Raw genomic sequence first — 12,683 nt, 5'->3', positions numbered from 1 at the left:
AGCTAATAAAAATAAGGAGGGATATTGATGCTTCTCTCTTGGGATATCCAGAACTGAAAATCCCATTGCATTATTGTGCTTCTGAAAAAAGGAGGTGACCAAATTTTTCATGGCTTTGCTTGGTGAGAGGAACTTCGTCTCCAGCTTTTTTTCAGAAGCAATCTAAGTCAATATGAACAGCACTTCAAAACATAAATTCTCAAATCCAAACACAGATCCAGCCAATCAGAATCTCAAGGAAGGGCTAAGTCATTTGGACTTTTAAGGTTCCCCTTATGTGGTGTTGGTACACAATGCTGAGCACCATGGGTTTATTATCTTGATTCCAAAGCATTGTTTGGGCCCCAGACCTTTTTGTCAAATAAACCTGTGATCCACATCTCTGTGTAAAATAAAAACTCAAGGAGGGCAGGACATTTTGACAGTTTGGTTTACTGATGTATTATTCCCAGTTCCTAGAATGGTGCCCAGTACTAGTAAATGCTCAAATATTTGTCAAATGACTCCACAAAAACGTATGTTTTTACTTTCCATGTTATTGGGGAGTCACAGATTCCCCTGCAAATCATTAGTAAGCTTAGTAAGCTTAACCTTGTGCGTTTCCCTACTGTGCCACTTCATATTCTAGTAAAGTGTAAGTGTTTGCTAAGAATACCCACAACCAACCTTAAATTAGGAGTCCCCTACCTCTCCACTCAAGGGGAGTCCAAGGGCTGGACAAGACCAGGCGTTTTGTGATTCTTCCCAACGCAACAACATCCCCCTCTTGCCAGGATTCCAGGTGTCCCCACAGCAGCTGAGAAAGGAAAGAACTTGGAATTTAGCATACGTCAGGTTTTAGATGTGGAAAAGCCCCAAGAGAAGAAGTAGTACCTGTGGGCACAGAGGGCAATATGGAGAGAATAGATATTATTCTAATCCAGGAAAATGAAAAATAATTTGAACCTTCAAAGTAGCCAAGGCTGCCAGTTTCCAGGATGCTCCCTCTGCATCTTCCTGGCTGCTGTTTCACCTGGTCTAGTTCCTGTGTCCCAGACTGGAGAGCTTCAAGGCAGAGATCATCTCTCTCTCCTATCCAACTTTTGAAACCTCAGTACCAAAAACCATGAACCATGCCTTGTGTGGAGTGTGTACCATACACAGTTGTTGAATAAATGGATAAAGTATGATATGAAATTGTGTAATATGTGACCTTTGATCCAAAGCCAATTTAGATTTGGTGGCCAGAACAGGGGTATTTATATTAGGTTGGTGCAAGAGTAATTGCAGGTTTTGCCATTACTTTCAATGGAAAGAGCTTGTAGTTATGTTATTGTGAAGTAGATTTTTCCTGAATAGATCTAAGATCCTAGTATTCTGACTTATCTCACTTTAGCTATGAATTTGGCAATACATTCTGATGGGAGAAATACTGCTATAAAATACCTAACTTTCAAGCTTACCGTGTATGTCAGCACAGTGATGTGAGTTGGGTTTTTTGGGTTTGTTTGGTTTTTGTTTGTTTGTTTTTGAGACAAACTCTCACTCTCTCGCCCAGGCTGGAATGCAGTGGTACCGTCTAGGCTCACTGCAACCTCCGCCTCCTGGGTTTAAGTGATTCTCATGCCTCAACCTCCCAAGTAGCTGGGATTACAGGAGCGTACCACCACGCCCAGCTAATTTTTGTTTTTTAGTAGAGACAGGGTTTTGTCATGTTGGCCAGGCTGGTCTCGAACTCCTGACCTCAGGTGATCCGCCTACTTCGGCCTCCCAAAGTGTTCGGATCACAGGCATGAGCCATGGTGCCCAACTGATGTGAGTTATTTTATGCAATCACCACAACTGTGTAAGGTAGGAACTATCAGGAATGACCTTGATTTTCTAACTGAGGAAAATGAAGCTAAGAAAGTGAAGAAACTTGCCCCAGAGCTTAAAAGTAACAAAACCAGGAAGTGAACCTGGAGGCATGACCCAAAACCCATGCTCCCAACCACTGTAGTCTAAGAGGGTAGGATGTGGCCATTTAGCATATTTGGGTGACAGCATGCTCTGGACTCTTGAATCTGCTATATAGTGTGTACACAGTAATTAAGTCCCCCTCCTTTCTGTCTCTTCACTTTAATCTAAAGGATACAGTGTTTCACTCCAGAACTCAATCTCCCATTCTCCATCTGTGGGCTCTGAAGATTCAAATAATTCAGGAATGTAAAGAGAATGAATTTGCAAACATTTCTACAGCGTTCAGGCTGCAGTACAGGTGACATGCCAAACAGCCTTATATTATTGCATAAGCATTTCAACAATGAACTCCTAATACAGAGAGTAGATTCAGCTGAGAAATAAACTGTAACACAATAAACTCTAGACAAATTAAGGTCTTATTTGTATGTAGCTAGTTCTACTAGGGGGAAGAAAAAAAACCATGAATATGAAATGTGCATTTCTTTTCCTTCTCCCAAATATATTTCTTTCTAAAGTTTTCCAGTTGTGATTAAAGAAATGTGTCATTGCAGTTTAAAGTGGTAATTTTCCTCCTTTTTCTGAAAACATGAGGATGGGAAATAAGTTGGTCAGTTGCAGGGGCAAGGAGGACATATAATTGGTTATTTTTTAATTTCTGAAGAAAGCTGTCAGGAGGCATACATTAGAGGTGTCAATATAAATAGATTGTATATGGTAGGGTAACTGACTCCAAACAGGTAACTTAGAGCAGAAGACCAGTAGGGGAGATTGAAGCCATTAGGACAGATAGATGGCAAAGGGCAGTGAGGGCCATGTTCCTAGTCATCTCATGGAGGGCGTTTATGGCTCACTCGATAACTTGTTCTTTTCTTTGCCAGGGAGGGAGATGGGTAGTTTCCTCTGACCATAGTATTCTTCCCTTCAGTACTTTCAACCGAGCAAGAAAAAATAAAATGTTGTCCTTTGGCAAACCAAGGTGGATGATCACTTGAACTTAGCCTAGGCAACATGGTGAAACCCCATCTCTATAACACATACAAAAAATGTGTCAAGTGTGGTGAGATCCACCTGTGGTCCCAGCTACTCAGGAAGCTAAGGAAGGAGGATTGCTTGAGCCCAGAAAATCAAGGCTGCCATGAGCTATCATCGCACCACTGTACTCCAGCCTGGGCAACAGAGCAGGACCGTGTCTCAAAAAATAAAAATAAAAAATAAAATAAGGCTGGGTGCAATGGCTCACACCTGTAATCCCAGCACTTCGGGAGGCCAAGACAGGCAGATCACTTGAGCTCAGGAGTTCAAGACCAGCCTGGCCAACATGGTGAAACCCCGTCTCTACTAAAAATACAAAAATTAGCCAGGCATGGTGGTGCACACCTGTAATCCCAGCTACTAGGGAGGCTGAGGCAAGAGAATCGCTTGAGCCCAGGAGGTAGAGGTTACAGTGAGCGAAGATCATGTCACTGCACTCCAGCCTGGGAGCAAGACTCCATTTCAAAAAATAAATAAATAAATACATAAATAAGTAAATAAAATATTAAATTGTGTGACAATTGTGTGACCATTCAAGATATCATATATGAACTATTATTTTAATAGTCCAGGAAGTAACTCCAGGAAGGGTTTTAATCCTGGTTAATGTTCTGTTTCACTTATGTGCAAAAAAAAAAAAAAAAAAAAATGAATAAGGGGAACTGGAATATTTGGTCAGACTTTTGGTCTGAGGAACCAAGGGAAATCAAAAAGTGTGTCACGAGTATCTCTCCTAAAATTTCCCAAATGGTTCAGCTATGTAAAATACTAAGTATCTCAAAGTAGCCTATCGTCCTCCGTAATTCCACTGAAACTATACCTCATGGTTTACTAATTTCCTTGAGAACAGGAAGCTCTCATTTTCTCAAGAACAGATGTGTATACCTCTTTTATATTGTCTCCCATCAACTCTGTCAAAATATGGTAATTAGAACATGGCTTACTCTCTAATATTTCTTTTCTTCCTCTTTTTTCTTTTTTTTTTTTTTTTTTTGAGACAGGATCTCATTCTGTTGCCCAGATTGGAATGCAAGATCACAGCTGACTGCAGCCTCCACCTCCCAGGCTCAAGTGATCCTCCCATCTCAGCCTCCTGAGTAGCAGGGACTACAAGTATGAGCCACTGCACCCAACCTTCCTCTTCTTTATTGTATATCTTTAGCAATTTGCTGTACCAAAATAGAACTGAGAGGGAGAAAAAGGAAAATATACATTGAAACTAAGGGTAAAATGCCCATATTTTTAAAAATACCATACTAATATAAATTTTTGCAAGAAATTTTTAAAACAGATAAGTAAATAGGCACATTAAGTTAAATCATCTGTAATCTTACCACCAATAATTAACCAGTTTGTATATTTGGGTGAATCTTGTACTGGACCTACATAAACCTGCATTTATTACTTTCAATAATCGAATAATATTTTTTCCCTGAATGTTTCCAAATTTATTTAATGAATAGTCCATTGATGATCACTCAGGATTCTGAAGAAAGCTAAAATAACAATTTGTATTAGGATGTTTTTGATTGTCAGGGACAGAAACCCAGTTGAACTACCTTAAGCAAAAAATGAAATATATTCCTCCATGTAATTGGCAAGACCAGGGGTGAAACTAGTTTTCAATGTCTGGATGAAGAGGTTCAATTGACATCCTCAGCTTTCTCTCTCTCTCTGTATCTTGATTCTCCTTTGCTGTCTGTTGCCCTCATCGTCTCCCACTATATACAGATGGGTCTTCTCCAGCCAACCAGGAAAGATAGTTAGCTACAAGCAGCCTACCTGATCCAGGTTTAGCAATCCCAGCCAAAAGGAGATTTTCACTAACAGGAGGGAAACGGAATAGAGAAACTTCGGTCTCTAATAAAGCAGTTTCGGTTGTTGAGGGTAGAGGTAGAGTCTGCCTACTTTGCAGTGGCTTTCACAATAACACAAGTGATTCAAACACCTCATCAGCTGCCTAATCAAGCCTGGCAGAGTGTGTGTAGACTCGGGACTTCTTAGGGAAACTTCATCGCGGTGGGTTCCTTTGCAGACTCTTTTTTTTTTTTTTTTTTTGAGACGGAGTCTGGCTGTGTCGCCCAGGCTGGAGTGCAATGGCCGGATCTCGGCTCACTGCAAGCTCCGCCTCCCGGGTTTGCGCCATTCTCCTGCCTCAGCCTCCCGAGTAGCTGGGACTATAGGCGCCCGCCACCTCGCCCGGCTAGTTTTTTGTATTTTTTTAGTAGAGACGGGGTTTCACCGTGTTAGCCAGGATGGTCTCGATCTCCTGACCTAGTGATCCGCCTGTCTCGGCCTCCCAAAGTGCTGGGATTACAGGCTTGAGCCACCGCGCCCGGCCTCTTTGCAGACTCTTATCATGGTCTCCTTTTCTGCAGTTACCTAAAGGTTCCAGGAATTCAAATATAGTGGGAGTTTGATTTCAATCAAAGCTGCAGTGGTTGGCCCATATTTTTATAGATGTTTTGAAGATATTCTAAAGCTGGCAACACTGTAGGATTGAACCCCTTACAATAGAAGCCAGTCAAGTATTATACTTGTTTAATACAGATGGATCGTTAAACTACATAACATTGATTTCAAATGTTCCAAAATGAGTCTTGAGTTTCTCTGAGGCTAAGCTGAAAATAACAATTAAATATCCCATGATGGCACATGACAGTTGGTAGATTGTTTTTATTCATTCATTCATTCATTTAGCAATTTTTTTTTTCTTGAGACAGAGTCTGGCTCTGTCTGTCATCCAGACTGGAGTGCAGTGGTGCAATCTCAGCTCACTGCAGCCTCCGCCTCTTAGGCTCAAACCATCCTCCCACCTCAGCCTCCCTAATAGCTGAGACTACAAGTACACACCACCACGCCTGGCTAGTTTTCATATTTTTTGTAGAGACAGGGTTTTGCCATGTTGCCCAGGCTGGTCTTGAATGGTCTTGAATTCCTGGGCTCCAGCAATCTGCCCATCTCCGCCTCTCAAAGTCCTGGGATTACAGGCATGAGCCACCGTGCCCAGCCCAGCAATTTTTGTTTGTTTTGAGATAGTGTCTCACTCTGTCACCCAGACTGGAGTGCAGTGACACAATCGTGGCTCACTACAGCCTCCAACTCCTGGGCTCAAACGATCCTCCCGCCTCAGCCTCCCACATAGCTCAACCACAGGCACTACCCAACCTGTCTAATTTTTTTATATTTTGCAGACTGAGTCTCACTATGTTGCCCAGGCTGTTCTTGAACTCCTGGCTTCAAGCCATTCCCCCGCCTCATCCTCCCAAAGTACTGAGATTACAGGTATGAGCCACCATATCTGGCTTTTTTTTTTCCTCCAAGCAATTCTTCTGCCTCCTGAGTAGCTGGGATTACAGGCGCCTGCCACCATGCCCAGCTGATTTTTTGTATTTTTAGTAGGGACGGGGTTTCACCATGTTGGCCAGGCTGGTCTCGAACTCCTGACCTCAAGTGATCCACCCACTTCAGTCTCCCAAACTGCTGAGATTACAGGCGTGAGCCACCATGCCCGGCCATGGCTGGCTTTTTGTTTTGTTTTGTTTTGTTTTTAACAATTATTGATTAAACACTTATTTTGTCAATTCCTTGTAGGGACTGATGGCGCACACTAAAAGACACTCCCCCCACCCCCCCTGCTGGAGGAAGCCTACCTTCTAATTTGATATTGAAACAAGAAAAAAGATCAGTATTTGGTAAGGTCAATGACAGGGAAACCCAGGTTACTGTGGAGGACATCTCATTAGGGAGGAATTTAATTTATAAACATGGCATTAGAAATTACAAGTGTCATTGTTAGAAGAATTTCTTGCCTCCTCCCCTCTAATTTATTTTAAAAGTATTTTGAGAAGTGAAAGATAAAGTCCAGCTTTATGATTACATTATATTACTCAAAGATATGTTTTATGGAGGCATTCACAGAGTTCTCAGGTGGTTAAAGTTGCCCACGGTGCGAATATATGATTCCATAAAGGACAATGCTATCTTGCCACAAAGCTGATCCAACAAACACTAGGTGGGGTTTTGAAAAATGACTCAGGATAATGAAGCAATCTGGAGTCTGAGCAACCTTGCTCCTTGAACTGTGCCATCTTTGGAAAATTGGCCCCCACCAAACTGTATAGCCAGATGAATGAGGACTCAAAAAGATAATGTATTACTCACTTTCCAGATTTAGCACGTTCCTAGAATTTTAAACTCATTTTTATGGACTGTTGCCTAACTGAGGGGAGGCTTAGACAAACCCAGAGTGGTTATGAGCAACATCCCCGAGGGAGTCAGTGCCCAAATTTGGAGTCCTTGTGTCCTGAACATTCCTGACACTGCTGGCTTGGAAATTCAGCCTGCCCGAGTTGGAGTACCCCAAGGATTTTAGATGCAGCTGAGAACTGCTGAATTAAGCCAAGTGTTGGAAGATCCTGCAATTTTAATTATTAAGTTAGCCCTCTGCTTTATTGAATGCATAAGCTGGCATATGCTTGGGAATGCTTCTGCTTCCAAACCCGCAGCATCTACATTTTTCAGATGTTTGACCTTGATCTTGTGACCTTGCCTCTAGAACTCTGAGAGTGCTGGGAATACTCACAGCTGAGTGATGGGAGCAAAAACTAGACAGATAACAATCTTTTTTTTTTCTTTTTTTCTTTTTTAACTCACTTAAAATACAGAGTCACCTGGATTGAGACTAGACTGTTTTAGACTAGACTCACCTTCCTTAAGTTATTAATTATATCATATAATCTCAATATGACTTCACTTTTTGAATTGATACCACTAAAGCCTGAAACTATTAAAGCTATGCAATCTGCTTGCTAAGACAAGCTGGTATTTCCTGATACTGCTATCCAGATAGCTGAGAACCTTCTCTAGTCATGTTTTTCAAACTTTTCTGATTGCTGTTTGCAATAGGAGATGTATTTTTATCAGTAGCACACACACACATACACATATACACATATGGTTGAAACAAACGTTTCATGAAACCATAATTATCCTTTCTGGGCCGAGCACAGTGGCTCACACCTGTAATCCCAGCACTTTGGAAGGCTGAGGCAGGTGGATCACTTGAGGCCAAGAGTTGGAGACAAGCCTGGCTAACATGGTGAAACCCCATCTCTACTAAAAATACAAAAATTAGCCAGGCATGGTGATGCATACCTGTAATCCCATCTACTCAGGAGGCTGAGGCAGGAGAATCACTTGAACCCAGGAGGCAGAGGTTGTAGTGAACCTAGATAGTGCCACTGCACTCCAGCCTGAGCAACAGAGTGAGACTCTGTCTCAAAAAAAAAAAAAAAAAAAAAAATTATCCTTTCTGCCTACAATGCCCTATGCCAGGGGTTACAACCCACAGTCAATCCATTCCTTAACCTATACCTGTCTGACTCATGAGCTAAGAATGGCTTTACATTTTTAAATTGATGAAAAACAAATCAAAAGAAGAATAACATTGATATAGAGACACATTTACAACATGGCATGCACTGCTACAAATCTTTGCATTTACTGTCACATTAAATCTTTACAATAGTTTGTCTTTGTCTTAATAAAAATCATGACCATAATAGCAATAATGGCTAACGTTTTTTGAGGGAGTGCTCATAGTGCTGAGCATTTTGGTAAATGCATTATGTGATACATGTATTTAATCCTTTCCACCCTACAAGGCAGGGAGTATTAGCGTTCCCATTTTACAGGTGAGGAAACAGAGGCCTGATAAGGCTATGTAACTTGCAGAGCAACATACACCTAGGAAATGGCAGTTGGGGTTTGAGTCTAGGTTTTTCTGCTTCCGGGTCAATGATTTCGACTACTATTTACCTCAGTAGCTCCTTGCCAACTTGACCCACAACACGGACTCGATGTATATTTGAAGAATGAATGAATATAGGCATGAATGAATGAAAGACCTTGAGACAGAATGATGGTCTTCCATGGATCCTCACCAACTATGAGGACACAAACAAATTAGATGATTATTCTGTGCTTTCAAATGTAGGCTGAGCATGGTGGCTCATAACTGTAATCCCAGCACTTTGGGAGGCCGAGGCAGGCAGATTGCTTGAGCCCGGGAGGTTGAGGCTGCAGTGAGCCATGTTTGTGCCACTGCACTACAGCCTGGACAACAGGGCAAGTCTGTCTCAAAAATAAAATGAAATAAATGCAAGCAAACAAAGTAAACATCTCATTTATTGAGTGTTTACAATGTGCCCAACATTGCACGTAAGTGCTTTCAATGCATTTTCTCACTTGATCCTCGTGACACTATATGGTAGATGCTATCCCTGTTTTGAAAATTTAGACTGAGGTTCAGAGAGATTAAGTACCTTGCCAAAGATGACATAACCAGTATTCAGATGTGGTGTCACTGAGACTAGGACTAAGACCATGTTCTTAACCACTGTGCTATACAGTTCCATTTATTAATTTCTAACATCCCTGTAATATCTACCCTATGGTTTTAAAGGCAAAATAAGCAATGTGCTAGAGCCTTCATTAGTAACTATAGTGTGAGCCAGGTACAGTGGCTCATGCCTTTAATCCCAGCTACTCAGGAAGCTGAGGTGGGAGGATCCCTTGAGGCCAGGAGTTTGAGATCAGCCTGGGCAACAAAAGGAAACTCTGTCTCTACAAAAATAAAAATTAACCAAGCATGGTGGCGCATGCCTGTAGTACTAGTTACTCAAGAGGCTGCAGTTGGAAGATCCCTGGAGCCCAGGAGTTGAAGAATGCAGTGAGCTATGATCACACCACTGCACTCCAGCCTAGGTGACAGAGTAAGACACCATCTCTAACTAAATAAATAAATAACTATAGTGTGCTCCAATGACATATTTCTCTATCAAAAAATTTAAAGCCTAAGACAGAAGAAGTGGAGGAAGCATAGAGATACCTTGCAGTACATTTCATATGAGGATTGTGTTACTAACATACTGTTATATAATCTTTGCAGATTTTCCATAAATCTAAAACTTTTCTAAAATTAAAATTTATCTTAAAACACTCTGAAGCCCATGAAAAATATGTTCAACATTGTTAGTCATTATAGATATGCAAATCAAAACCACAAGGAGATACCACTATACATCCACTAGGATGAGTAATTTTTTTTTTTAAATGAGAATAACAAATGTTGGTGAGAATGCAAAGAAATTGAAACTCTCATACATTGCTGGGGAGACTGTAGAATGGTGTAGTTGCTGTGGAAAACAGTGGGGAGTTCCTCAATAAGTCAAACAGGATTACTGTATGACCTAGCCATTCCACTCCTAGGTATATATATACCCAACAGAACTGAAAACAGGCGTGTGAACAAACCACTTGTACGCAAATGTTCATAGAAGTAACATTCACAACAGCCAAATTCAGAAACACCCAAATGTCCCTCAATGGATTAACGGATAAACACATGTGGTATAGCCATGCAATGAAATATTATTCAACCATAAAAAGAAGGAAAGTACTGATACATGCTCAAACATAAAACAACCTTGAAAATATTGGTGAGTGGAAGAAGAAAAACAAAAAAGACCACATATTGTATGACGTGAAATGTCCAGAATAGGCAAATCCATAGAAACGGGAAATACATTAGTAGTTGTCAAGAGCTGAGGACAGGAGGAGTGAGGACGGTGCTGCTTAAGGGTTATGGGATTTATTTTGGGAGGGAATGAAAAGGTTCTGGAACTAGACGGTGGTAATGATTGCACAACATTATGAATTTACTAAATGCTACTGAGTCTTATACTTTACAATGGTTAAAACGAGAAACTTTATTTTATATGAATTTTACCTAAATTTTAAAAAAAAATGGCCAGTCACAGTGGCTCACGTCTGCAATCCCAGCACTTTGGGAGGCTGAGGCAGGAGGATTGCTTGAGTCCAGAAGTTCAAGACCAGCCTGGGCAATATAGTGAGACCTGATTTTTTTTTATTATATATATAATATAATAAAATATATATATATATATAATATATATTTTTTTGAGATGGAGTCTTCCTCTGTTGCCCAGGCTGGAGTATAGTGGCACAGTCTTGGTTCACTGCTACCTCCGCATCCCAGATTCAAGTGATTCTCCTGCCTCAGCCTCCCAAGAAGCTGGGATTAAAGTTGCCCGCCACCACGCCTGGCTAATTTTTGTAGTTTTTAGTTGAGACAGGGTTTCACCATGTTGGCCAGTCTAGTATCAAACTCCTGACCTCAAGTGATCCACCTACCTCGGCCTCTCAAAGTGCTAGCCACTGCGCCTGGCCTAAAATAATTTTTTAAAAACCACTCTGGCAACATTACAAAGTTGTGACATGCTAAAATAATATATAATGTGGTATACAATATAACCATATAACTTACAGAGAATAAAAATATTATAGTGCTCAGAACATCTTCATTTAAAGCATGGGCTTTTTTTTTTTTTTTTTTTTTTTTTTTTTTTTTTTTTGAGACGGAGTCTCTCTCTGTCACCCAGGCTGGAGTGCAATGGCGTGATCTCAGAGAATCTCTTGAACCTGGAAGGCAGAGGTTGCAGTAAGCCGAGATCACGCCATTGCACTCTAGCCTGGGCGACAGAGCGAAACCATGTCTCAAAAAAAAAAAAAAAAAAAAAGACTTGCCTGAGGATGTCTAGACATTGTGTGAAAGCACAGGGCTTTGATTCTGCCAGTTATAAAAGCCAGGCACAGTGGCTCACGCCTGTAATCCCAGCACTTTGGGAGGCCAAGGCAGGTGGATCACCTGAGGTCAGGAGTTTAAGACCAGCCTGGCCAACACAGTGAAAGCCTGTCTCTACTAAAAATACAAAAATAGCCAGGCGTGGTGGCGGGCACCTGTAATCCCAGCTTCTTGGGAGGCTGAGGCAGGAGAATCGCTTGAACCAGGAACTCCTGACCTCAGGTGATCCGCCCACTGCAGCCTCCCAAAGTGCTAGGATTACAGGCATGAGCCCAGCCCTCAGACAAGTCTTATAACCTCTATCAGCTCCACTGTCCTCAATCATAAAATGTGTGTCATTGCTATTATTATGAAATACTTTTTACACGAGGTGTCATTTAGCCTAACAATAATGATGTTGATGGTTAATATATAGTTTGTTCCTTTCTTTCTTTCTTTGTGTATGACTTGAGTGTTGCTAATCTTCTTAGTAATCACTACATTAAAAGCAAACTGATCTGGGTTTAGGGAGATAACAATCGTATTTTGAATGGCTTTTATCTTCTTGAGAGGATTCCTACATCCCAGAAAAGTATTGTGTGAATAGATCTTTAAAGTAGTTTCCAAAGGAGTATAGCAATGCACTATAACTATTATATGGCATTATGTTGAAATTTAGGCTAAATTGCTGTTACTAAAATTTCTAGGCTGATTCCAACCTGTTTCCAAGAACAGCCATGGAATTCGGAGGTGATAGGAAAAACTTTATTAAGAAAAAAGATACCTACTTCTCCTTCCCTTCCCCTTGAGGATAACTAAGCTATCACCATGAATACCAAGACTGCTATTTCTTCTTGTATTTGCATATGGCATCCTCCCAGGTAATTTATGGAGCATATCCTGACACAGCTCCAGGAGAAACCATATAGCTCCTTTAGTATCATTAGTAACTAAAAGACCAGAACATTTAAAGAGGGAGAGGAAATTCATCTCCCAAAAGATTCAGGCACAAGGCTATCTGTTCCATACCCTCTACAGTCCCTCCGCCCACACAACTCAGACA

The sequence above is a fragment of the Theropithecus gelada genome, chromosome 2, assembly GCF_003255815.1.
Source record: "Theropithecus gelada isolate Dixy chromosome 2, Tgel_1.0, whole genome shotgun sequence".
Lineage (NCBI taxonomy): Eukaryota > Metazoa > Chordata > Mammalia > Primates > Cercopithecidae > Theropithecus > Theropithecus gelada.
This window is presented reverse-complemented; position numbering follows the sequence as displayed.